Genomic DNA, 24055 nt, shown 5'->3' with positions numbered 1-24055 from the left:
ATACACAAAGGTGGGAATCTTCCTGTATTTTTACTAAACAGCATGAACACGCTGTCTGGACATTGGCTGGTCTGAGTATAGCAAACAATATCTTTCATCTTTCAAATGTTCACTAAATATTATAACTTTTTGCTCAAATGAGTGCATCTTAAAATTTTTCATGTAGCCAAAAGTGAAATCCTTAATAAAAGTTTAATGCATTTTACATATTAGTAGAAATTTGTTTTTGAAAATGAAAAGATATACCTACAAATTGGAGACACTAAATATTAACTATCTGGTTTTGGGAAGCATCAACCTAAATGAACACCTTTGGGAGGTACACAGCCATTTTGCCACAACTTGCTTAAATTTTGCCATGGTTGACTTATGTTCTACACTTCAAATTTGTGAGCAGTTCTCAAGATAATATATATCAGATCTTAAAAACTCAACTTTTAGAGATGCCCACAGTTTCCTGTCACTACCATAAAAACTGCAGAAAAACCATGAGTGTGGGAAATGATAGGGCTGTGTGCTGACTGTCCTCCCCTACTGTGGCCATTTGACTTTGCAACATCAATACTTGTGCTAGGGGTACAAAACCATATGTCAACTGAAACAACATAGTTGCAATCTCAGATCAGTGGTCATGCTCCAATTGGAGCAGCAATAACTCTGAAACTAACTCATATCCCACAAAGAATTGGTTTTAATATGTTAGCTCCAGCTCTACGTCATCTGCAAATATTATTGATCCCCATTCATTCATTCATTCAATAAATATTTTTGAGCATCTATTATATGTCAGTGAACATACTATGTCTATAGAATACACAATAAAGACTGATGATCTCTTCTCCCAAGAGGCAGGCATAACAATGAAAAAAATAGAGCTATTAATTAATTTCATCAATTTAACAAATATTTATTAAGCACACATTACTTACCAGGCATGATTCTAGATCCTGAAAATAAAGTACTAAGATTGTCAAAGGCCCTATATCACAGTGTTTACTTGTTAATCAAGAGGTAGATACTGACAGCAAACAAATGAACAAGATAAATGCAGATATAATAAAGGTACCATAAAGAAATAGGAAAGTGCCAGGCACAGTGGCACAGACCTGTAATCCCAGTGGCCCAGGATGCTGAGTGAGGCAGGAGGATCAAGAGTTCAAAGCCAGCCTCAGCAACTTAGCGAGGCACTAAGCAACTCAGTGAGACCCTGTCTCTAATAAAATACAAAAGATGGCTAGGTATGTGGCTCAGTGGTTGAGTGCCCCTGGGTTCAATCCCCAGTACAAGAAAAGAAAAGAAAAGAAAAGAAAAGAAAGGAAGGGAGGAAGGGAGGGAAGGGACAGAGTTGTGTAAAAGTATATGTGGATGGAGTTGCCATTCAGACTGGGTAAGAAAGGAAGCCATCCCTAGGAAGGTTATAATTGAGCAGACACCCAGTGAAGAATGAAGGAAGAGACATTCAATCTAAAATCCTGGGGAAACATGCTTCAGACAGCAAAGAAATCATGGTGTGTTTAGGGAACTGGAAAGGACAGTGATGTTGGAATGTAAAAGTTTGCAAGAAAGTTATCAGGAGATAATTAATGACAGACAGAGGATGGATAGTGTGTTCTTCACTAGACCTAGCAAGAATTTGGACTGAACCAAAATAAAAAACATAGGAACTAGAGATGGGATGAGACACATATTTTTCTGGGGAAAAATTACTAAGCAGGGGAGTAGATGCTATGTATTAATGGGATGGAAAATGGTGAGATTAAAGATAAAAGAAGACTGAGAGAATGAAGAGATTTTTAACAGGAAATGCATGAGCATGTGCTTTAAAAAGTTTATTTTTTCTGGTTAGACAAAAGAGAACAGAATAAGAGAAGAGAGAACATCAAGTAGGGAAAACTGCATATGTAATGAAAAAATAATATAAACTATTTTCACGGGTATTCTGGAAAACACCAATGGAAGTTGAGAACCAACAAGGGAATCATGGGTCTTCCATATTAAACAAAAAGTTTGATTGTGGGTGATGGGAGCCTCTGATTCACAGGTTTTTACAACGGTCCTCTTTCTTGCCTTGTCTATCAGTCTTCCCCCTCTTTTCCTGACATAACCATAGGTAGTTTAATCATATATGCATTTCATTCCCTCATGTTAATCCCCCATGTGCTCTGTTCCTGATTATCATATAAGATAGATATCTTCAAATTGGTACTTTTGCATTAAAGAGTACCTAGTTGTATCTGTGTTTATTTTTTCTGTTACATTGTGAGTTCCTTAAAGTTAGGGGCAATGACTTTTTTAAATAATATTTTTATTGGTGCATTTTAAGTGTAGTAGTGGGATTTGTTATGCCATATTCATACATGCATGTAAGATAATTTGATCAGTCTCATAACCCAGTACCTTCTTTGTCCCTCCCTTCCTTCCTCCCCCTAATCTACTTGCTCTATTCTACTGGGACAATGGCCTTTTAATTCTATATCCCCAGTACCTTCACAGCATTAGGCACATAATATGAACTCAGAAACTATTTAATGAGAGGTGGATAGACGAATGAATGGATAACTATATATTCATAAAATCTTTGAATTGTTCTCCAGGACTAAAATCAAGATGTTAGCATTATAGCATTTTACGTAGTTTTGAGGAAATGACATTAAGATGATGTTGATGGTGGTTGCTTCTCTGATATTGCACTAAGAGTTTCTGATATTTTTTAAATCCACAGGCTCGGGATTAATTGCCCAGCCCACTCAGTCTCATCATACTGCCCACATTTAAAGCGTCCTCACTCCTTTTTGGCCAATCTCACCATGGTTAACTCTAGTCTGACTATCAGCTCCCTCTAGAGGAATGTCTGGAATTAATACTTAGCCTGACTCCTCTTCATCATGCTTATTTTCATCCATTTGCAGAGGCTGAACTCTGGCAACCATTCAATGACTGATTTTGTTCCACCCTTCAGGAATGCTGAACTCTTAATCTGTAACATATTTGTACATTACACACAGATCACTATTCATCTCTTAGAGTCCCCCTTCTAAATAATGGAGTTATAATTTAAAGGCTACAGATCTATTCCCAGATAAGAGAAAGAAAAAAAAAGACAGAAGTAGGGACAGACCAGGATGAAGGAAGGCAGGGAGGACTGATGGACAGATGTAAGAAAAAATAAAAACCAGAAAAAATCGTTACCAATTCAGAAGATATTTATGTTCATATCGTCACATGTTCATATTTAGAAAACAGTGCACATGGCACAGTGTTACATAACCTATGTCTGGCAATATTCCTGGATCAAGGCCTGAGCAACAAACCTAGAGCAAATTTGTGTCCACATTGGCTACACCTGGACACACCAGCAGGACAGAAGAGATGACATAAGGGAACTTCAGAGAAGAGGCACACTTGCAGAGGTGAATAACAGTTCAATAAGTTTCAGACTCCAAATTAGTAATGAGTAATAGCTATTCTTTATCTCTAGGTAGAACTAGATGGATTTATAGATAGAGAAAGAAATAGACTCTTAAGAGAGAAATTATTGGGTACCAACTGATTAGCTTGATGTTGAAAGAAAGGACAGATTTAGTGTGTGATTCTGAGCAATTAATACAACTATCCTCTGCCCAGTTACTAGGGATTTGTGCTGGGTTCCCAAGGAAATAAAAGAGTAGATGGGAATAAAGAACTATATACTATATGCAATTTAGGAATATGAGAGATCAAAGTCATTCTGATTTTAGCTTCAGAGTCTAATTTAACATAGAGGAAATAAATACCTGCTTCGTCAGGTAAAAATGTAGGAGATGGCCAAAAAAAAAAAAAGCTAATTTCCTCCCTCCCCCATCGGCTGCCCCATTGCCATCTGGAGACAGAACAAGAGGTGAGCTGGTATGGCATTCTTAGCCTCATGGTTACAAATCCCAACCTGTAGTAACTTCTCAATTGCATCTCCTAAATAAAGTTCATATTGATCAACTGTATGTATGAATGAAAGAATGAATAAATTAATAATTTAGTGAATTTCAATCTATTCAGATCTGTAGCTTACACTCTAAAACATCTTACCTTATTTCCTTCTAATTGCAACAATGTAAAAGGAAATCCTCATCTCATTTAGAAATGAGGAAACTGATGGGTATGCAAGTAGGAGACAGTTGTGTTAGAATCATAACATAAAACTGCAAGGTTGAGATTTAAACACCGATCATTTTCAATGCATTTCCATTTCCTTTACCATGAAGTTGGTTCCACTCAGTCACAATATCAATCCTAGTAATTAGCATACAAATTGGGTGGCAAGAGGTGTCTGGCACTGTTAGTTAATATAACACTCATTCCCAAACACCTAAATACTCACTGTCTGTGGTTCTTTTGAAGGTAGGAATGACCAAATGTTTGAGTTCTGGCCAATGATTGTAAGTGAAAGTTTGTTGAAGGACTGGCAAAACTGATATTTAATAAAAGAAGCACACATCTCTAACACTACACCTGCCCTCCTCATCCTGCCTGAATATAAACATGATGCTTCGAGCAGCAGCCACAACCTTGTGACCATCAGGAAAAAGTAAAGAAAATTGCAGAGATGCTTCTAACATCATTGAGCTGTTCAAGCAAGAATAACCACCTGTATCTAGACTCCTTACTATGTGTAAAAAACAAAATCCTATTGGTCTGAGACACTGTCAGGTAGCCTGGTAATCACAGGCAAAATAACAGCTGACACTGGAGTATGTCTAAAATACCATCTCTAAACTATTCAGATTAATGAGATAATAGTGAAAAACAGCAAATGTATTATAATCAACATATAAATTTATTTCATAAAGCATATTTTCAAAGTCATACTTTTCAGCTCTAAAAAGGGACAAACATTGTCCATATTTAGTTGATCCAAAATTGTGACCAGTATGAATAAGAAAAGAAGGTTTTTTTTGAAATTTGAATTAAGATAAAGACACAGAATTTCTAAATAGCAACTAGCACATGCTTGATGCTCTATAAAGGTTGAGTGCTAAAAACTATACATCTTATTAGTAACACATCTCAGTACTATCATTTGGAAAAAGTTCTTTCTCTCACCAATCAATATCACAAAGAATCAGGCAGCAGGTGGAGGATGTAAAAATGAATCATTTTTCAATAACTTCTTTCAGCATGGAAGGTTTCACATGTCTAGACATATTTTGCTGTTGAATCCCACACTGATATTTAAGGGATTGTTTTTCCCCGTTGCATACAAAATTACCCTAATTTTAGCAAATCCTTTTGCTCACATGCTGTCAATCTCAGGCGGAATGGAGTCCATCTGAGTCTCTCCTATTGCTCCAGCCAGTGCATCCAACCTTCCACGTTGGTCACCAGGTACAGACTGAGCAGTAAGTAAGATGTTTCTCCCCAGTTTGATGATGATCATAGTATTTTCTTTATATTCTTAGAATTAAATAGAAACATTTAAATTTTTTCACATGGCATTTCATTAAGAGTTGAACCCATCACTTAGTGATAAAAATGTGAAGCATAGTAAGGAACAAAACTCTGACTTCAAAATTAACATTTAATGAGGCAGGAATTTGAAGGGACTTCGTGTTCTAAGATAATCAGGTGTCAATGACTTGCAGACTGACATCCATGTCTTGTTTGAGGAATTTTCAGAAAGATAAGCCCAGCAGGATAAGAACCCCAGATGCATAATCACATCAGGGATGCACCTGGATCTGAGAGGAGAAAAAGGAACAAAGAAAGAACAAAAAGGATTAGAAGACTACTTGGACTGCATAGCCAGAGTCACCAGGATAGAACCAATAATGTTTGCTCAAATCAAATGAATTCTGAAATCGAGTTTAAGGATATTTTATATAGTTCATGAGATGCTCCTCAATACAAAAACTCACTATTCTGATATATGTGAAAAGATCATATTCATTAAAAAAGGAAGAAATGAGACTTTAAAGTTTCTAACAGGCTCACAACATTGCCATTGAATACAACTGGCACCACCTCAGTTGCTGGCCATCACATCTCACTTAACCTACTCTTATTCCATATTTGCAGTCACTTCAAATAAAGATGGAACTCTATTCTGTGTTTCTTGTGGGTGAAAAGGCAGTCTTCCCTTTTTCACAAAACCTAGTGGGAGTAAGTAATTAGATACTTTAACTTACTTAAGGAGGCTATGATGGTAGTCTCTACTCCCTCTCCTAAGGAAATCACTGCTGTCTTTGGAGGCAATGCCTTTCCAATGACTCCACTGGCCAACAGGGTAGTCATTTCATTGATGCTGCCCTAAGTTCAGACTAGTTCACACTGGCTTTCCTGTGAGAAGAGATTTTATAGAATAATGGGTAAGTGTTCCTACCTTAGTGTCACACACTGTGGGTTTAAATCCCAAGTCTGCAGTTTGCCATGTGTGTGAATACAGAGAACATGCTTAGCTTAGCCTAACTGAATTTCAGTCTACCATTTACAAAACTGGGATCTTGATACCTATCTCACAAGAGTGTCAAAAGCTGAAGGAGATAGTTTGTTTGAAGATGTCTGGCTGGGAGTGGGTCCAAAATAAATCTTCACTGAATTTTAACTGTGAAGCTCTCCAGTACAATGGAAACAAACATCAGGAACCCAGTAACTTTTTGGTGCACAGAGACATAGTATACCCTGTGTGAGGATAGAGATTCTTTATTTAGATAGCATTGTGACAAGAAAATAAATTCAACATCTGTACTTAACAGGATGGAATGACTGACAGATAGCACTGACCTTCTTCCAGAAATCACGGATTTTTAAAACATACTCTTTTGTAAATTACATAAATATGCAACATGCATCCGAAAAGAATGAAAAGCTCTGTTGGTTGGATCAACATTTTATTTTCCATAGCTTCCATCTCCATTTTATTGCATAGTGAGCTTTTTCCCTCAACAGAAGAGGAAGGCTACTAGGATGTTTGTTACAATCGTCTGCTTAAGGTTCTTTGGCAGATCACATGTTTTACTTAATTAAATAATGTCCCAATTAATTGATTTGTTTGTAGACATTCTTAATTTAGTAAACGCCGAGCAGAATGCTAAAAATACCATTATATTTCTGACAGAGGCACCACTAAAGTCTGATAATTGATAGCTTTGCTGTTTTCTCTGATGGCCTGAAAAGCTTTTAAAGCTAAATTCTGTAATCATGTTCATCTTTGGAAATTAGTTTTGTGAAACCACACATTTAGTTCTTGCTGAGAAATCTCATTTTAGTCATTTTAACATAATTTATAATGCATAAACTAAATTAGCTTTTGTAGCTAAGCCAGCACATTTTTCTTTAATTTTTATCTCATCCTAATATATTTTTGACCTTGAAAACTGTAATGTCTGTTGGATATTGAAGCCTCTGAACAAAGAAAATCATTTCCATTCCATCACTATGGTTACACTTTCTTCGCTCTCCAACACTGAACAGTGCTGAAAGTGTTGAATCTGGATTCCTCAGGAGGGCAAGGGGAACTTCATGTAATATCATTTAGTTCTGATTAAATAAACACATATACATAATGGAACCCAGGAAAGCAGCAAATTACTTCTCTCTGTTTACATTGCATACACTATGACTGATGGGAAGGGGCAATACATCATCCAGCATTACTGCTTCAGGTTCTGTTGTATGTAGTTTTCCCTAGGCAGTAACACATACATATTCGTCTCAAAAACACAGTCCAAATGCCAGGCAGCTCCTAACACCTCCAGCACCACTGAAGTCAATGCAGTTTCATCCCTTTCTAACAACAGAGAACTTTAAGTGTGAATCATACAGTTCCCTGTGCACCAGAGATGTGTTTCAAATGAACTTGTCTCTCGCCATCCTAAAATGGCTTTGGCCACCCTACAAAAGCAGGGTAAGGACCTGGTCATTCAAACCCTAGGCCTGCTGTCTCCAATAGAAAAAAACACTCTTTTTACAGTTGGCACCATCTAGTAAAACATTGCTTGAATTTCTCTCATTACACAACTGGTACACAAATGATAGTTATGGTAGGTTTTCTGTGTTTTCCTCTTAGTAGTTCATGAAACACAGCAATCTTGAAGAAAACTGTTGACAACCAGTTAGAATCTTTAAGGGACCACAATTTTATAAACTATATCCCGTCAGTATTGTAACATACTAAATCCATATAAACACAAAAGAAATGTCTCATTCCTAAAATATATATTCATGCCAAATTCCAGTTACCTGGGTTGAGTTGTACGAAAGCAATCTAGAACTATTAATTTCAGCAGTAATTTATAAAAGTAAAAAGAATAAATATCTAGAGTCCAGGCAGGAAAGAAATCGGAATCTTGAATAGTCTTCAGGTACAGGGACTGCAGCATTCACTTCTGTGGCTTGCCCCTGGTAAATATGCAATAAATGTGTGTGGCATGGAAGAATAGGTAGACAGCTGAAAGGGTTCACTGTTTTTTATAAGACTTAAAGATTCTTTTTTTTTATTGGTTGTTCAAAACATTACATAGTTCTTGATATATCATATTTCACACTTTGATTCAAGTGGGTTATGAACTCCCATTTTTACCCCGTATACAGATTGCAGAGTCACATCAGTTACACTTCCACTGATTTACATATTGACATACTCATGTCTGTTGTATTCTGCTGCCTTTCCTATCCTCTACTATCCCCCCTCCCCTCCCCTCCCCTCCCCTCTTCTCTCTCTACCCCCTCTACTGTAATTCATTTCTCCCCCTTGTATTATTTTTCCCTTTCCCCTCACTTCCTCTTGTATGTAATTTTGTATAACCCTAAGGGTCTCCTTCCATCCCTAAAAAACAAATGCCAAATGTCTTCTTTGATATAAGGAGAGTAACTAAGAACAGAGTAGGGAAGAAGAGCATGAGAAGATGACTAACATTAAACAGGGATGAGAGGTGGGAGGGACAGGGAGAGAGAAGGGAAATTGCTTAAAGATTCTTTTGATGGTGGCATACAACACACTGAACTCAGATAAAAGGCAGACCTCTTTGTTACTTACAGCTCCAAATGAGAGAAGACTGCCAGGCAGGTTCACACATGGGGTTGCATACAGAAACAAGGTTATAGCAAGCTGGAGCTAGAGGCAGCAGCTATGATGGCAAAGTTTAGGTGTGTAGCTAGCTAAGTTTCCTGTATACCCTAAGGATTGGCTGGTTTGAATAATTCTATGGGTTTCTACACATAAGGACTACTGTTTGGAACCTGGCCCCTGGGAAATTAGGGCTGGTGTGTGGTGATTCCAGAGTATAAGAACCTGAACAGGGAGTGATGGAGGTGTGGACTTAATCAGCCATTCGAGAAAGGGAACTGGCCTGCCTCTAAAAGAACTAATCAAGGAGACGTGTTTTAAACACCACATACTCATCTGCCTATAGAAGGAGAGAATCTCGACAAAGTACAGGAAAGCATTATGTGTCATTTAAAAGCAACTAAAATATTAATGAAGTGTGATGGAGAGTCGAACAAAAGCTAATCTGGCTCCTACTTGCACAAACTATGAATATAAGTATAAAATAATTTGCTAGAAGTCCTTTGGGTGTAACCATCAAGCTTTTATAACTTACTTGAAATAATGAAAAAGGAAAGAAATTAAGCTCCCACTTTCCACATTTTAAAAAAATATTTATAAAAAATAAATAAATAAATAAATAAATAAATAAATAAATAAAATATTTATTTTTTTAGTTGCAATTGGACACAATACCTTTATTTTATTTATTTTTATGTGGTGCTGAGGATCAAACCCCTGTCCTCAAACATGCTAGGTGAGCACTATACTGCTGAGCCATAACCCCAGCCCCTACTTTCCACATTTTTAATAGAATCAAATTATTTCCCATTATGTGACAGGGTCCATTCTGCATGTGTCCTGAAACACTATACTTTTAAAGCAAACATAGCTGGGATTTCCTGAGTTCAGTAGGGACTGCCATCACACAGCATGCTGCATCACAGGTAGAAACTGACACAGAAACTGTGGTGGGCAGAATAAAAGTCTCCCAAATATGTCCTGACCCTAATCCCCAGAGCCTATGATTCTGCTACAAAAGAAAGAATTGAGGCTGCAAGTGGAATTAAGGTTACTAATCAGCTGACCTCAAAATAGGGAAATTATCCAAGAGAGCCCCAAAGAATCACAAAGGTCCTTAAAGGAAAAAAAGTAAGACAGAAGAGGAAGTCAGAGGGATGAGATATGAGAAGGACCCAATCCTCCATTGCTGGCTTTGAAAATGGGAGATGGAGACCAGGACCCAAGGCATGTGAGTCACCCCTAGAGTCTGGAAAGGGCAAAGTATTCTCCCCTGATACTTCATTCATGATTTGCTACAACAGCAAACAGGAAATGAACATCTAAATTCCCAAACTAAAAATCTTTTGCTTCTTTTGCATCATATTTCCTCACACAAGATTTTATTTACTAAGGATATAAATCCTCAATAACTTGACCAGGGATAGATGATTTTTGCTTTTGTTGAAGTATTAATGGATTTTTTTTATACAATACATGACAATCTCATTCTGATAGCATTTTCTATCACTGTACCTTTCTTTTTTATTTTTTGCTTTTAAACTCCAACATACTTTATTTTTAAATTTGTTCTTTATGTATACATGATAGTAGAGTACATTTTGACATATTTATACAAACATGGAGTACATCTTCTAATTAGGATCCCAATATTGTGGTTGTACATGATGTGGAGATTCACTATGGTATATTCATCTATGTACACAGGAAAGTTATGTCAGAATTTTTCCACTGTCTTTCCTATTTCTCTCTCCCCCTCTCTTCCTCATTCCCCTTTGTCTAATCTACTGAATTTATATTCTTCCCCCTCTTGTTGTGTGTTAACATCTACATATCAGAGAGAACATTGGACCTTTGGGTTTTTGGGGTTTGTTTTTATTCTCAGTTGTCAACTCTCTTTGAATATTTGTATTTTAAAATAAATACTCCTCCTTTGATTTTATAGAAGGTGACCCTAGAAGATAAGAAATTTTCTTCTCAGGCCACAGTATTGACTTTAAAGACTTCAACTTTAATGCCAAATAATGTTCAAAGAAGACAGTCATACACTCTATATCATAAAGGAATAATTCATTATTTTACTTTCTTTCCTTGTATTCATTCTTGCTTACTCAAAAGAATACACCTTGATTAATCCCCTTGGTTGGAGTGGACAACACCAAAGTTTGGATGAAGCACAAAGAACAGTGAAGCAGAGGTGGTTTCAAGGTTAAAGAGACAGTAGCAAGAGGGTTGAATTGTCATAGCCTAGATCCTTCATAGGCAAACATGGGGTCCTTGAGAAGCTGGTTACAGAGTTCATGGGTAAAGATCAAGAGGTGCATAATCCATACAGCAGGACAGTGAGTGCAGAGTGAGATAAAACTGACGGTCAATCCTAGCCTCCCTTCCAGGTAAGTGGGCAGTTTTCAAGTAGCCTCCCTGTATTTGTTGTGAACTTCCTGTTTCTACGGCTAAATAAAAATGCTTCTGTACCTTGCTGGGATACCCTAGCCCCTTTACTTTCTGCTTGTTCCCCTTAATGAAGTTTTGATCTTTCATCTGTCTCTTCTGCTTTGTCCTTTCCAGCCTGGGTACCTGTTTCCTCTATTCTCTTTCTTTCTTATCCTTCTGATCTGTTCTTTAAATGCCAGAGTTAGTCAAGGATATGTCCATTTCTATCTTGGTCATATATTCTGTTCCTATTTGGGGGAGGAAAAGCTCATCAAAATCCACTTTGTGCTGGCTGTTTATTTTTGTTGTTCTTTTTAATAATAAAAGCAAGAGTAGTGATGACAAAATATCTGAAGAAGCAAATTCATCCCTTCTTTCAGCATCTGTTTACTGAACCCTATTTTACTTCATGATAACTTCAGGGGGCAAGATGAATAAGAGAGTCCTTACTCCAAAAGAATCCACCAATCAGCAAATAAGAAAAAAAACAAAACTCTGTTGTATGAAACAGATGTGGTGATGGGTTGCTGAAGGTCTTGTTGCATGGCCCTCTGAAGTGCTGCTTCTCTTCTATCTCACCTTATTCCTTGAGCACTCAGAGGTACACCTTAGCCTAAATTCCCTTTGCTGGAATCCAACCAAAGGAAAATGTGCAGGCACCCATACCAACAGCAGCTTAAAAATCCCAGAGCGTGTCCCATATTTCAGGAGCGAGCAAGGAATAATAAAGCATGACAGGTCATCTCTTCTCAAGACGCTTCTCAGTCCTCACTCTCCAAAGCCACAGAAGAGATGCAAAGAGGCTGAGACTGAACCAAGTGAATGCTGTCCACCTGGAAACTTTAGTTAGTAGAGAGACTTCTTCTACTTCATATTGAATATGAATATTCATATTTCTATGTGTTTTGGGTTTATTTTGTTTGCTTCTTTGTTTCCCTTCTTTCTCTGGAGAAGAAGGCTAGTCATCTTAATGCCATCTGCAGTTTTCATACTTCTCTTTAAGTTAGTCACTTGCTGATGCTGATTCCACCTGAGCAATGTTCAAATCCTCCCCTTCTTTTAATTGCTAACTTTCATTAAATGGATATTACACAATTCTCTCATTGGTGGCTGCTTGAGTTGTTTCAGTTTTCCAATGATGTTGTGCTGTTATATAGAAATGACGTTGATGTTTGTATATGAACCCTCTATTGTGCGCCTTTGCTAAATTCCAGGGTTGTTTTGGGCATTCACATAGAATTTTGATGTACACATTCATATTGCCATTTTTTTCTGTTTCGCCTTTTGTGCTAACTCAACCTTTGGAGCAATGTTGAACAGAATTGGTAGGAGCAGCCTTCCCTGTTCTGTTCCCAACATCAGAGGTAAACAATCTGTTCTTCCGCATTAAATATGCTAGCTACAGGTTTTATCAGAATGAGGAAGCTCTCTCTTACTGATACTTTGCTGAGAGTTTGTAATCATAGATTGAGTTTTTCTGTATTTATGTAAGATCATGGGATGTTTTTCTTTAATCTGTTATATGGTATATCACTTTGACTCAACTGCTGAAACAATCATGCATTCATTTGTAAGATAAATCCCACTTTGTCATGATGTGCTATCTAAATATACATTTCTAGATTCGGTTACTAGAATTTTGTCAAAATTTCTGCACCATTTCAGTATGTATGAGCTACAAAGCAGGGACATGGAGGTTATGTTCACTTTATAAAATTGAGAAGCATTTCCAACTCCTTTTATTGAAAAAGTTTATGCAAAATTAGCAGTATTTCTTTCCTATGTGTAAGATACAATTTTCCAATAAAACAACCAAGGCTGGTAATTGTATTATGGGAAGGTTCTAAATTATAAATTCCACTTCTTTAACAGCTAATTAATGTTATTCAGAATAAGTTATTGAATTTTTTTTCTAAGGGGGGAGGGTAATGAGAATTGAATCCAGGGGCACTTAACCACTGAGCCACATTCCCACCTTTTTTTGTTTTTCATTTTGAGACAAGGTTTTGCTAAGTTGCTTAGGATCTTGCTAAGTTGCTGAGGCTGGCTTTGAACTTGTGATTCTTCTGTCTCTTTCTCCTGAGCTACTGGGATTACAGGCATATGCCACCATGCCCAACTAACTATTGAAAATTTTTGTCATAAAGTAATTCATAATTTTTTTACTTTTTAAAAATATCTTTTATGTTTTTTATGTGGATAATTTGTATTTGCTATTTTCTGTTAAAATTTTTATCTATAATGTTGGGGTAATTCTTAATTAGAATTCCATGAAAGAATCAAGCCTTAGTGCTGAAAGATATCTATTGTGTAAAGTGAAATAAACTTTTCTATGAATCTATAATAGGACCCTATGACCTTGTAAATTCCTAGATATGTAGAGAAAATAGCCAAAATTCAGTCATTTTTTTTCTGTGTCTTAATTAGCTTATAGAACCTCAGTTGAAAAAGTTAACTCTCAATTTTCTTGATCTCAGATAACCAATTTTTTGTTTTATTGATGTTTCTATTATTTATATTTTTCCTATTTCTTCTATTTTTCACTCTTTATTATTTAATATCTTTTATTTACTGTGGATACAATTTTCTCTGCTTTTTCTATCTTCCCAAGGTGCAAGTATAGATGGTTAGATTTTTAGCCATTCTTTTTCTTAGACATTTTCCATTAAAAATTTCCACTAAAAAAAGTTTTATCTGCAACTTACAAACTTTGATTATCATGTAGCAAAATATTTTCTATAACCCTTACAATTTTATGTGATGCATGGATCACTTAGAAGTGTGTTGATTACTAAAAACACACATGGAGTATGGAGAGTCTTTTCAATAAACAGAGCTGAGAAAGTTGGATATCCACATGCAGAACAATGAAATGAGACCCTTATCTCTTACCAACTACAAAAATCAACTCAAAATGAATTGAAGACTTAAATGTAAGACCTGAAACTGAAACTACTAGAAACACACACACACACACACACACACACACACACACACACACACACACCCTATCAATCCCTTATAAAATGTATAGTTTTTCTTTCATTCTGTTGGTTGCCATTCCACTCCATTGATGACTTCCTTCATTTTACAGAAACTTTTTAGTTTGAAGTAATCCCACATAGCCATTTTTTATTGATTGGTTTAAAAAATAAATGACAGCAGAATGCATTACAGTTCTTATTACACATGTACAGCACACTTTTTCATATCTGTTTGTATATAAAGTATATTCACACCAATTCCTGTCTTCATACATGTACTTTGGATAATGATGTCCATCACATTCCACCATCCTTGCTCACCCCCTTCCCCCTAGCATTCCCTCTCATCCCTCTGCCCTATCTAGAGTTTGTCTATTCCTCCCATGATCCCCCTCTCTACTCCACTATGAATCAGCCTCTTTATATCAGAGAAAACATCCGGCATTTGTTTTGGGAGGAGATTGGCTAGCTTCACTTAACATTATCTTCTCCAATGCCATCTATTTACCTGAAAATGCCATGATTTTATTCTCTTTTATTGCTGAGTAATACTCCATTGTGTATATATGCCACATTTTTTATCCATTCATCTACTGAAGGACATCTAGGTTGGTTCCACAGTTTAGGTATTGTGAATTGTGCTGCTATAAACATTGATGTGGCTGTGTCCCTATAGTATGCTGATTTTAAGTCCTTTGGGTATAGACCAAGGAGAGGGATAGCTGGGTCAAATGGTGGTTCCATTTCCAGATTTCCAAACAATCTCCATATTGCTTTCCATTTTGGCTGCACCAAATTGCAGTCCCACCAGCAATGTATGAATGTACCTTTTTCCATACACCTTCGCCAACACTTATTGTTGTTTGTCTTCATAATAGCTGCTGTTCTGACTGGAGTGAGATGAAATCTTAGAATAGTTTTTATTTGCATATCTCTAATTGCTAGAGATGATGAGCATTTTTTCATATATTTGTTGATTGATTGTATATCCTCTTCTGAGAAGTGTCTGTTGAGGTCCTTAACCTATTTATTGATTAGTTTATTTGGGTTTTTTTTTGGGGGGTGTGCTTAGCTTTTTGAGTTCTTTATATACCCTAAAGACCAGTGCTCTATCTGATGTGTGAGGGGTAAAAATTTGCTCCCAGGATGTAGGCTCTCTAATCACCTCACAGATTGTTTCCTTTGCTGAGAAGAAACTTTTTAGTTTGAATACATCCCATTTATTGATTTCTTGGTTTTAATTCTTGCACTATAGGAGTCTTATTAAGGAAATCCATATAGCCATTTTCCTTTTGTTTCCTGTGCTTTTGCTTTCATATCTCCTTCCAAAGTTATTGCCTAGTTCAATGTCAAGACACTTTCTTCCTGTGATTTCTTCTGTCCATTTTAGCATTTCAGATCTTCTTTAAGTCTTTAATCCAATTTGATTTTTATATATGGATAGTGGTTGTAGGCAGAAAACCAGAGTTAAAAGTTATTTCCTTATCCCAAGCACCATATCCCAGTGATATCTGTTGTCCTGTGTTTGAAAATATCTCTTCATGCATTTTGTCCAGTTTTAGAGTTCTTTATAGCAAAAAGGGAGGTCCAGTAGCCATTCTTTTTTTGTTGTTGTTGTCATTGGTGCTCTTTTTAGATGTACATGACAGTGGAGTATATTTTGACTTATTATACATACATGGAGTATAACTTATTCTAATTAGGATCCCATTCCTGTGGTTGTACTTGGTGTGAAGTTTTATTGGAAGAGCATTCAATAGCTATTCTTCATCCTGGCTGGAACTGTTTCTCTAATTAAATATCATACTTAATTTCATTCTCATAATAAATTTATAAAACAAATATTATCAAACCATTTTGCAGCTAAAAAGATCAAGCCTAGATAAATAAGCCATTTCTGTTAGTCTTTAAGCCCCTCAAGGGTAAAACAAATCATATTCACTTTGTTGTTCATGGCACTTGACAGATTCCTAGGTACACAGTAGATGCTTTGGTAGGGACAATCCCATTATACATATGAAAAACCTACATCTCAAAGAAGACAAATTGGAGAAATAAGGAAGAAACTAATATTTGTTAAGTGCCAGTATTTGCAAACTACAGATCATGGGCCAAACTTGCCCACTTGTCCTTATAAGTTCAAATGGAAGATAGACCTGCAGCTTTGTTATGTATGATCTGTTTGATTTCTCTGTGATAGCCAACCTGAATAGTTAGGCTTGCAAAGCCTCAAGTATTTACTATCTGGCCCTGACTGAAAGTTTGTCAATCCCTGATTAATGGTACTGTTACATATTTTTTACCTCATAATCTAAAAAAGAAAGAAAGAAAGAAAGAAAGAAAGAAAGAAAGAAAGAAAGAAAGAAAGAAAGAAAGAAAGAAAGAAAGAAAGAAAGAAAGAAAGAAAGAAAGAAAGAAAGAAAGAAAGAAAGAAAGAAAGAAAGAAAGCCATTATCCAGATGTGGACTCTCAGACCTAGAGAAGTACTTGACACAGGTTCTGTGTCTCATATGTAGCAGAGCACAAATTTGAATCCTGATTTGTCAGACTCTGATAGCTATATTCTTTTTATTTCTTAGAGTCTGAGAACCTTGAAAAGAAATGGAAGATGATAAATGGAAGAATGGGAGGGACATTTTCAGTGATTTATATGCCATTGCATATCAACAGGTAGAACCTAATCTAGTATAACCTGAAAAACTTTATATACTATATACTACTTTATATACTAGGAAGAAAATAGTTAACATTATTGCTATTTATGAACTAATTTTTTGTATGTCAGTCGCTGAACTGGTTAAGAATCAATGTGTGGTGTGTGTTCTTATACACATGTTTATATGTATTTAATACATATCATATATGTAATATATGCTCATATGTATCTATGTATAGCATATACATGTGAGTGCATAGGTATATTTATATATTTTGATATATTTATCATAGATATTCTGTGAATATATTGTTACAGTTACAGAAAGAAGTGCTTATGAGGATTATATTACAACATAGTAATTAGACCAAGGATTCAGCCTGGTTTTCTTAACTCACTATATCTGTACCTTCTTTCCATTCTTGCTCAACTCTCTCCTCTAGGTTTTCATGATCTCAAATATTGTCCATGGCACGGGGAAAGATGATGTCTCAGGGTCCTCTGTGGTCACACAAAGCATGAAAAGCCCCCTTGCCAGCAGCTTTCTGGGCCTCCCCAGCAAGCTTCCAGCCATTACACCAGCACTGTCAAGATGTGATGCTTTTCTTTCCTCTCTTTTTTAAGTGCTTTAAGCTCTGAGCCATCATCATTTAATTTTAAATTATCTTCTGATTTCCTACGTGGGCTGAGAATGAGAGTAGTCTGGGGGAAAAAATGGTAGCAATAAATGAGAAGGGAAGCATTTGTGAAAATCCTTTTCTTCTTTTCAAGAAGAGCTGTAATAGTGTTTTGTATCAACATGACTCCTTCCTTCAGCTGTAACAAAGTCAGACAAAGTGTTGGTACTATAAATTGAGAGTTCAGAAGGTGATTCTATTGACCCAGTCTTTTCAACGTGATTGGTATTATATGTTTCCTGCATAGAAACCAGTACAGAAACACTTCTAAAGCAATTTCACCTTTGCCGGGAGCCCACTCCTCCCTTCTATGTTTCTTCTCCTTCCCAAGGTGTTCCTAGGTTCTTTGCACTTCCAGTGTCTTCAGTGATCCCCTCCCCAGCCTCGACAACTTCCCAAGGTGTGCAAGATCAAATCATTTCAGGGTGAAGCATTAGGGGCCTATCTATTCGCCAACTAGATTTTCTGTCACCTCATTTGAAAGAGAGTTCTTGGATAATAAACAGACCAAAAGATATAGATACAGAACATGCCAAATTTGTAGGACAACTAACAGTCTGATCAAATATGGGATGTCATATCTGTAGATGATGCTTCGATTTCTGTTCACATAAAGATAAAATAACACAGGTCACAGTCATTCCTCATGGATACTGTGAGTAGGCTGTCTTATTTTTAGAAATGTTCCAAAGGTGAGGAATGGTAGTGGAGTAAGCATGTAAAACCTGAATGCAAATGTGACATCTTCTATAGCCAGCCAGAAAACTCTTGGTGTATTAGGAGCTATGCAGTCATTTCTCCAATAATAGACACTGCACTAACATTCTCTCCCAAAGGGAACAGAAGTGGGTCTGACAGCCTAGGGGAGACCAAAGAGTTGAAAAATCACAGGAAAGGAGAAGTTAACACTAAGTGGGACAACAGATCCCACAGGGCCTACAAAGCTGGCCACCATTTCAACTACATCTTCACCAAAAGATTTTAATTGAGTCTATTGAGGATTTCCTTTCTTCCTTGTAGGGATACATCCTTGATTTTATACTAGTAGTTAACAAGGAAAATTGGGTTCATTTTAGAACCAACAGCTGGAACACATCAGTTCCATGAAGCAAAAGCTAACTGTATTTCCATTTAGTTGCCACATTGACACTTCTATTACGTCCACTGGATTAGGCCTTTCCTGAACCAGCTAGCTCACCTTCCTCCAGCTTGCACATTTCTATCAAGGTCATCTTTCTTGGTACCTGAACCTTAGGTTTGCCTCCCCCTTCTCCTTCAGTTCACTAAATCTAGCCCAACAGATTGTGGATGCCAGCCTAACAGATTGCATCAGCTGCTGATTGGAGTTACCTGGAGAACTAGCAACAGTCAGAAGATTTCCACAGCATCCGTTAAGAGTCACTTGACCTTCATTGCTTCTATGCTCCCTGCCTCAAAAGCCCGTGAAAAAGAGGTAAGAATAAAAAGAGTAAATGAGAAGTCCATGCTCTTCTTCACTACAGATCACATTGGCTGGAGGTTGTGGGTTTGATCTGGAGAAAGAGAAAAAAAATGATTGGCATTTTACACTTTGTGGGCTGGGTCTTGTCATAACTAAAAAGACCTCACACAGAGAGATCATATTTAAATGTTAATAGAAGACAAAAATAGAGTAATTCAGCAGAGAATGTTTAATATAATGAGTGAGAAACAATAAAGCCTGTTTTCAGGCTTGTACTCTACTGAATTCTGACTGATAAACAGATTATACTGGTTTATAACTTAATTTATATAACCAAGATACAAGTCCAAAGTAGTGCAGAAAACATATCCTTTGGGGTCACATAAGTCTGGTCTCAAGTCTCTGTGACTTAATACCTGGATGAACTGGATTATTTCACACCTCTTAAGTCTTTTTTTTTCCATCTAGTAAATGAAAGTACCAGCCGCCTGCTGCACAATCTGAGCTTTACTTGAGACAATGCATACAAAGTACCAAGGACATACTGGACATATATTAAGCATCCAGTAACTAATTCATATTCTATTACCTATAATGTCTGTTTCTCTCATTTGGACCAATCCAAATGCTGTTCTTCTTCCTTCAGTCTCATCTCTTTATAAATCTATCCCTGATATATTTGACAGTTTTATTCAAGTATTGTATATGACTGTCAGGAAAAAGAAAGGGTGGACATTCTATATAACTTTCAGAACAATTTTATATAGAAATGAAAAGAAGGAGATTTGGTTCAGTATTTGAAATAGCTTCTCAAAAATTTAAGCTAATTGATAATAGATTAGAAATACTAAAGTCATCATATCCCCAAACAGGGATGCTAGTGAATGGTGCTAGAGAGCAGCAAATATAGTTTTGATATCTGACAGGTTGAGGTTCAAATCCCAGTTCTGTCACCTATTTGCAAATCTTGACCAAGTCATGTAACCTCTTTGAGTCTGTTCCCTTAATAGTCTGTTTCCTGAATTGACATACCAGAACAGGGTTTTCTGAAAATTAAATTCCAACACCACCCCCTGTGGAAAAAAAAAAAAATTGCCGTCACTTCCCACAGGGAAATCGACAGAGGAACAGTTGGACACTTAAAGCTTTAGGAAAATTTAAGGGCATCACAATGCCAGATAGTATCCCAGAAGCGACCAAGACAATAATCAAAGCCCAGTTCAGAGGAGGGCATTTTGACATAGACAATTTCAGACTGAAAAACAACAACAAAAAAAAAACCTTCCCAGGCTTGTAAAATTCCCATCTCTCCACCACAGCCTCACTACCATAATATCCCACATCCAATGCCTGGCAAATGGGCATTTTTCAGAAGGAATAAAAAGAGGATATGGAAGTGAGACTTTGCTTCACTTCCAGAAGTGTTTGTCTTTCATTTTTCTGAGTTTTAAGCATCTTTTTATAAAGCATAATCCTGTAGAAGTTGAAAATTTATCCACGTATATTCAGATGCTGTGTAACAATCATTTGGAATAATAGTGTTTTCTGAAAAGTCATTAGCGATATGTCAACATGACCACCAAGAGTACCCAAACCCTACATTAAGTAGGGAAGAAATTGGACCAACATAATAGACTGGTACACAGGTTTACCCTCCATCACCCCAAAATCCCTTGATGTGTTAGAAAAAAAATACTATTTTTATAAATATGAATGCTTCATTCATCTGAACACTACCTAATGCCCTCCTACTATGCTCCAAGTACTATTGTGGAGAATATTATTATGGTTTGGAAATGAGCTGTCCCTGAAAAACTCCTGTGTCCAATGGTGCTGAAGAAACTGGTTATCCATATGTAGAAGAATGTACTAAACCCTTATCTCTCAACCTGCAGAAAAATCAAGTCAGAATGTATCAAAGTCCCAGAATTTAAACCAGAAACTATGCAACTCCTAGAAGAAAACTATGCAACTCCAAAAGGCAAAAACTTTCCCAAGCTCAGGAAATAATGGCAATAGTTAAATAAATAGAATGGCACAAAATTTAAAAAGCTTCTGCACAGAAAAAGGAACAATTAAGAATGTGAGGAGAGAATCTAATCTTTGCTAGCTCCTGTTCTGAAAGATTAACGTCCAGAATATATAAAGAACTCAAAAAACTAAACACTTAAAAAACAACCCAATAAATAGGCAGATGAAGTAAACAGACACTTCACAAAAGAAGAAATACATACAGGCAACAAATATATAAAAAATGTTCAACATCTTTAGCCATTAGGGAAATTCATATCAAAACTACCCTGATATTTCATCTCACTCTTGTTGGAATGGCAGTCATCAAGAATACAAATGCTGGAGGAGATGTAAAGAAAATGGAATACTCTTACACTATTGGTGGGATTGATAATTAGAAAAACATTATGGAAATCAATATGGAGGTTCCTCCAAAGACTATGCATGGAACCCCCATATGAACCCAGATCTACTACTCCTCAGTATTTATCCTAAAAAATTAAAGTCAGCATATGATAGTGATACATGAATACCCATGTTTATAGCACAATACACAATATCCAAATTATAGAACCATCAATGGATGGTTCATCAATGGATGAAAGGATCAAGAAAATGTGGTGTATATACATAATAGTTTTATTCAACCATAAAGAAAAATGAAATTGTATCATTTGAAGGAAAATGGATGGAACTTGAGACCACTATGTTAAAAGAAATAAGCAAAACTCAACTGAAAGGTCATATATTTTCTCTCATATGTGGAAAAAGAAAAAATTCAGGGTTCTTATGAAAATCAAAGGGGGATTAGTAGAAGAAAGAGACCAACAGGCGGAAGGAGTGGGGAAGGGAGTTGGCTGGAGCGGTGGGGAGTGACACTGGCCAAATTATATTGCTATATTGTGTGCATGCACAAATATATAACAACAAATCCCACCATATGTACAACTATAATACACCAATTTAAAAAATATGGAAAAATAAGCACCTGCGTCAATACAGGAAAAATCAGAGGTGAAATGATTGGATTGTGAGAGCTGTAAACCTAATCAGTCCATCCTAGTTTGAATGGACTGACTAGGTGGTAACTGTATAGCTAGAAGTTGGTTAGTGGGCGCATGCCCTGAAAGGGTCCATCTTCTCCTGCAGCCCCTTCCCCTTTTCCCTGTCTCTACTTCATGGCTTCTGAAGAGCTTTTCTCTGCTGAACCCTCCCACCATGATGTCCTGCCTCATCTTAGACTCATAGCAATGGAGTCAGCTGCTTATGGTCTGAGACTTCTGAAAACACGCGCCTCAAATAAACTTAAGTTGTTTTTTCAGGTATTTTGATCATAGTGATGAAAAGCTGACTGACCCAATATGATAAGCAAGATCCCTGATTCCATGGGGTTTACATTCTAGTCAAGATGGAGAAGACAAGAGAAAAAAGTATAATAAACATAAAAGTGAAGAGAAAAATAATTGCAGATAGTGATAAAGGTTACAAAATTAATTAAACAGATACTACCATTGAGTAATTGGTAGGAGGGGATTGGATTTTTTTTTCATATGTAGCACTCAGGGGAATTCTTTTATGAGAGGTAATATGTAAGCCAATACCTGAATGATACAGAGATAGAGACCCATAAAAATTTTTGGAGTGTAATATTCCCAGTAGAGTAAATAGCAAGCTTAAAGGGTTGGGATGGTTATGTGCTTGGCCCATCCAAGGAACAGAAACCCATCCATAAAGTAAAGTGACAGCTATGGACCAGGAATGTTGAAGAATCTCTAGAGTAGAAAAAAAAAAGACAGGGTTGGAATGCTAGGAAGTCAAAGTATAAATTTTCCTAACCAAAGATGAATTCATGTCATTCCCAGATGACACTATCTACAGCAAGAAAAAGTGGAAAGTTAGACAGAGGTCACAGATGGAACTAAGGGCAGGTACAGAGGGAATACCAGTCAGGAAGTGCAGTTTCCAAGGATAGTTCAACTCATTTCATTCAGATGCCACTCTTTTTAAGCTCCATGCAGAAATAGTTCCTTTTACACAGGAAAATCCTTCCCATCTCTCCCTTTTGGAAAAGGGGAGTCTTATAAAGAAAAATGATTCAGACAACCTCTAACATTAAAGTCTTTCCATATGTTTGGTAACATAAAATAATGGCAACTAAAATAACTGATTTAGGTAAGTTGTTTTTACTGTCATAAACAGAGGAAAATGGAGTTTCATGTGGAAATAACTGATAGACTCGCTTTACTTCAAAATACAAAAAAAAAAATTCTGCTGACATTTATGAATGTCCTAAGAGAGAAAATTAGAAATTTCCCACAGACTTTGATTCTAAACAATATTTTTTTCACAACTGGGTCAGCTGACCTCTGAGAGAAAGCATGATTCATTATGTACGTAATACATTGCAGAATACAGATCAGTTTCTGAGCCTAGACATGTTGACAAATAGCTGTGCCACTTTGGGCCATCTACAGAACCTCTTCATCTCATATTCCTCAGCAGAAAATAGGAAAAAATAACATGTTATACTTACCCTAAAGGTGGACTGTTAGGATCCTCTAAAGTTAGAAACTATACAGTTTTTACCACCCCCCTCCATCAAAAAATATATCATTGAATTGATTATATAGCTCTCTCAATGATCCATTCATTATTTTCATCATTTAAAAAAAAATTCTTACTATGTGCAAAGCTCTGAATCAGACAGTGTAGAGTTTATGGAGAATGAAGAACAGCCCCTATAGTCCTTGTAGCATCGAAGAATACACGGTCAACTTCCCTGATACCTAAATGAGGATGCTAGGGAACCATCTC

This window comes from Spermophilus citellus (assembly GCF_964194105.1).
Source record: "Spermophilus citellus genome assembly, chromosome: 2".
NCBI lineage: Eukaryota > Metazoa > Chordata > Mammalia > Rodentia > Sciuridae > Spermophilus > Spermophilus citellus.
The sequence above is the reverse complement of the archived record's forward strand: the minus strand, read 5'-3'. Positions refer to the sequence as shown.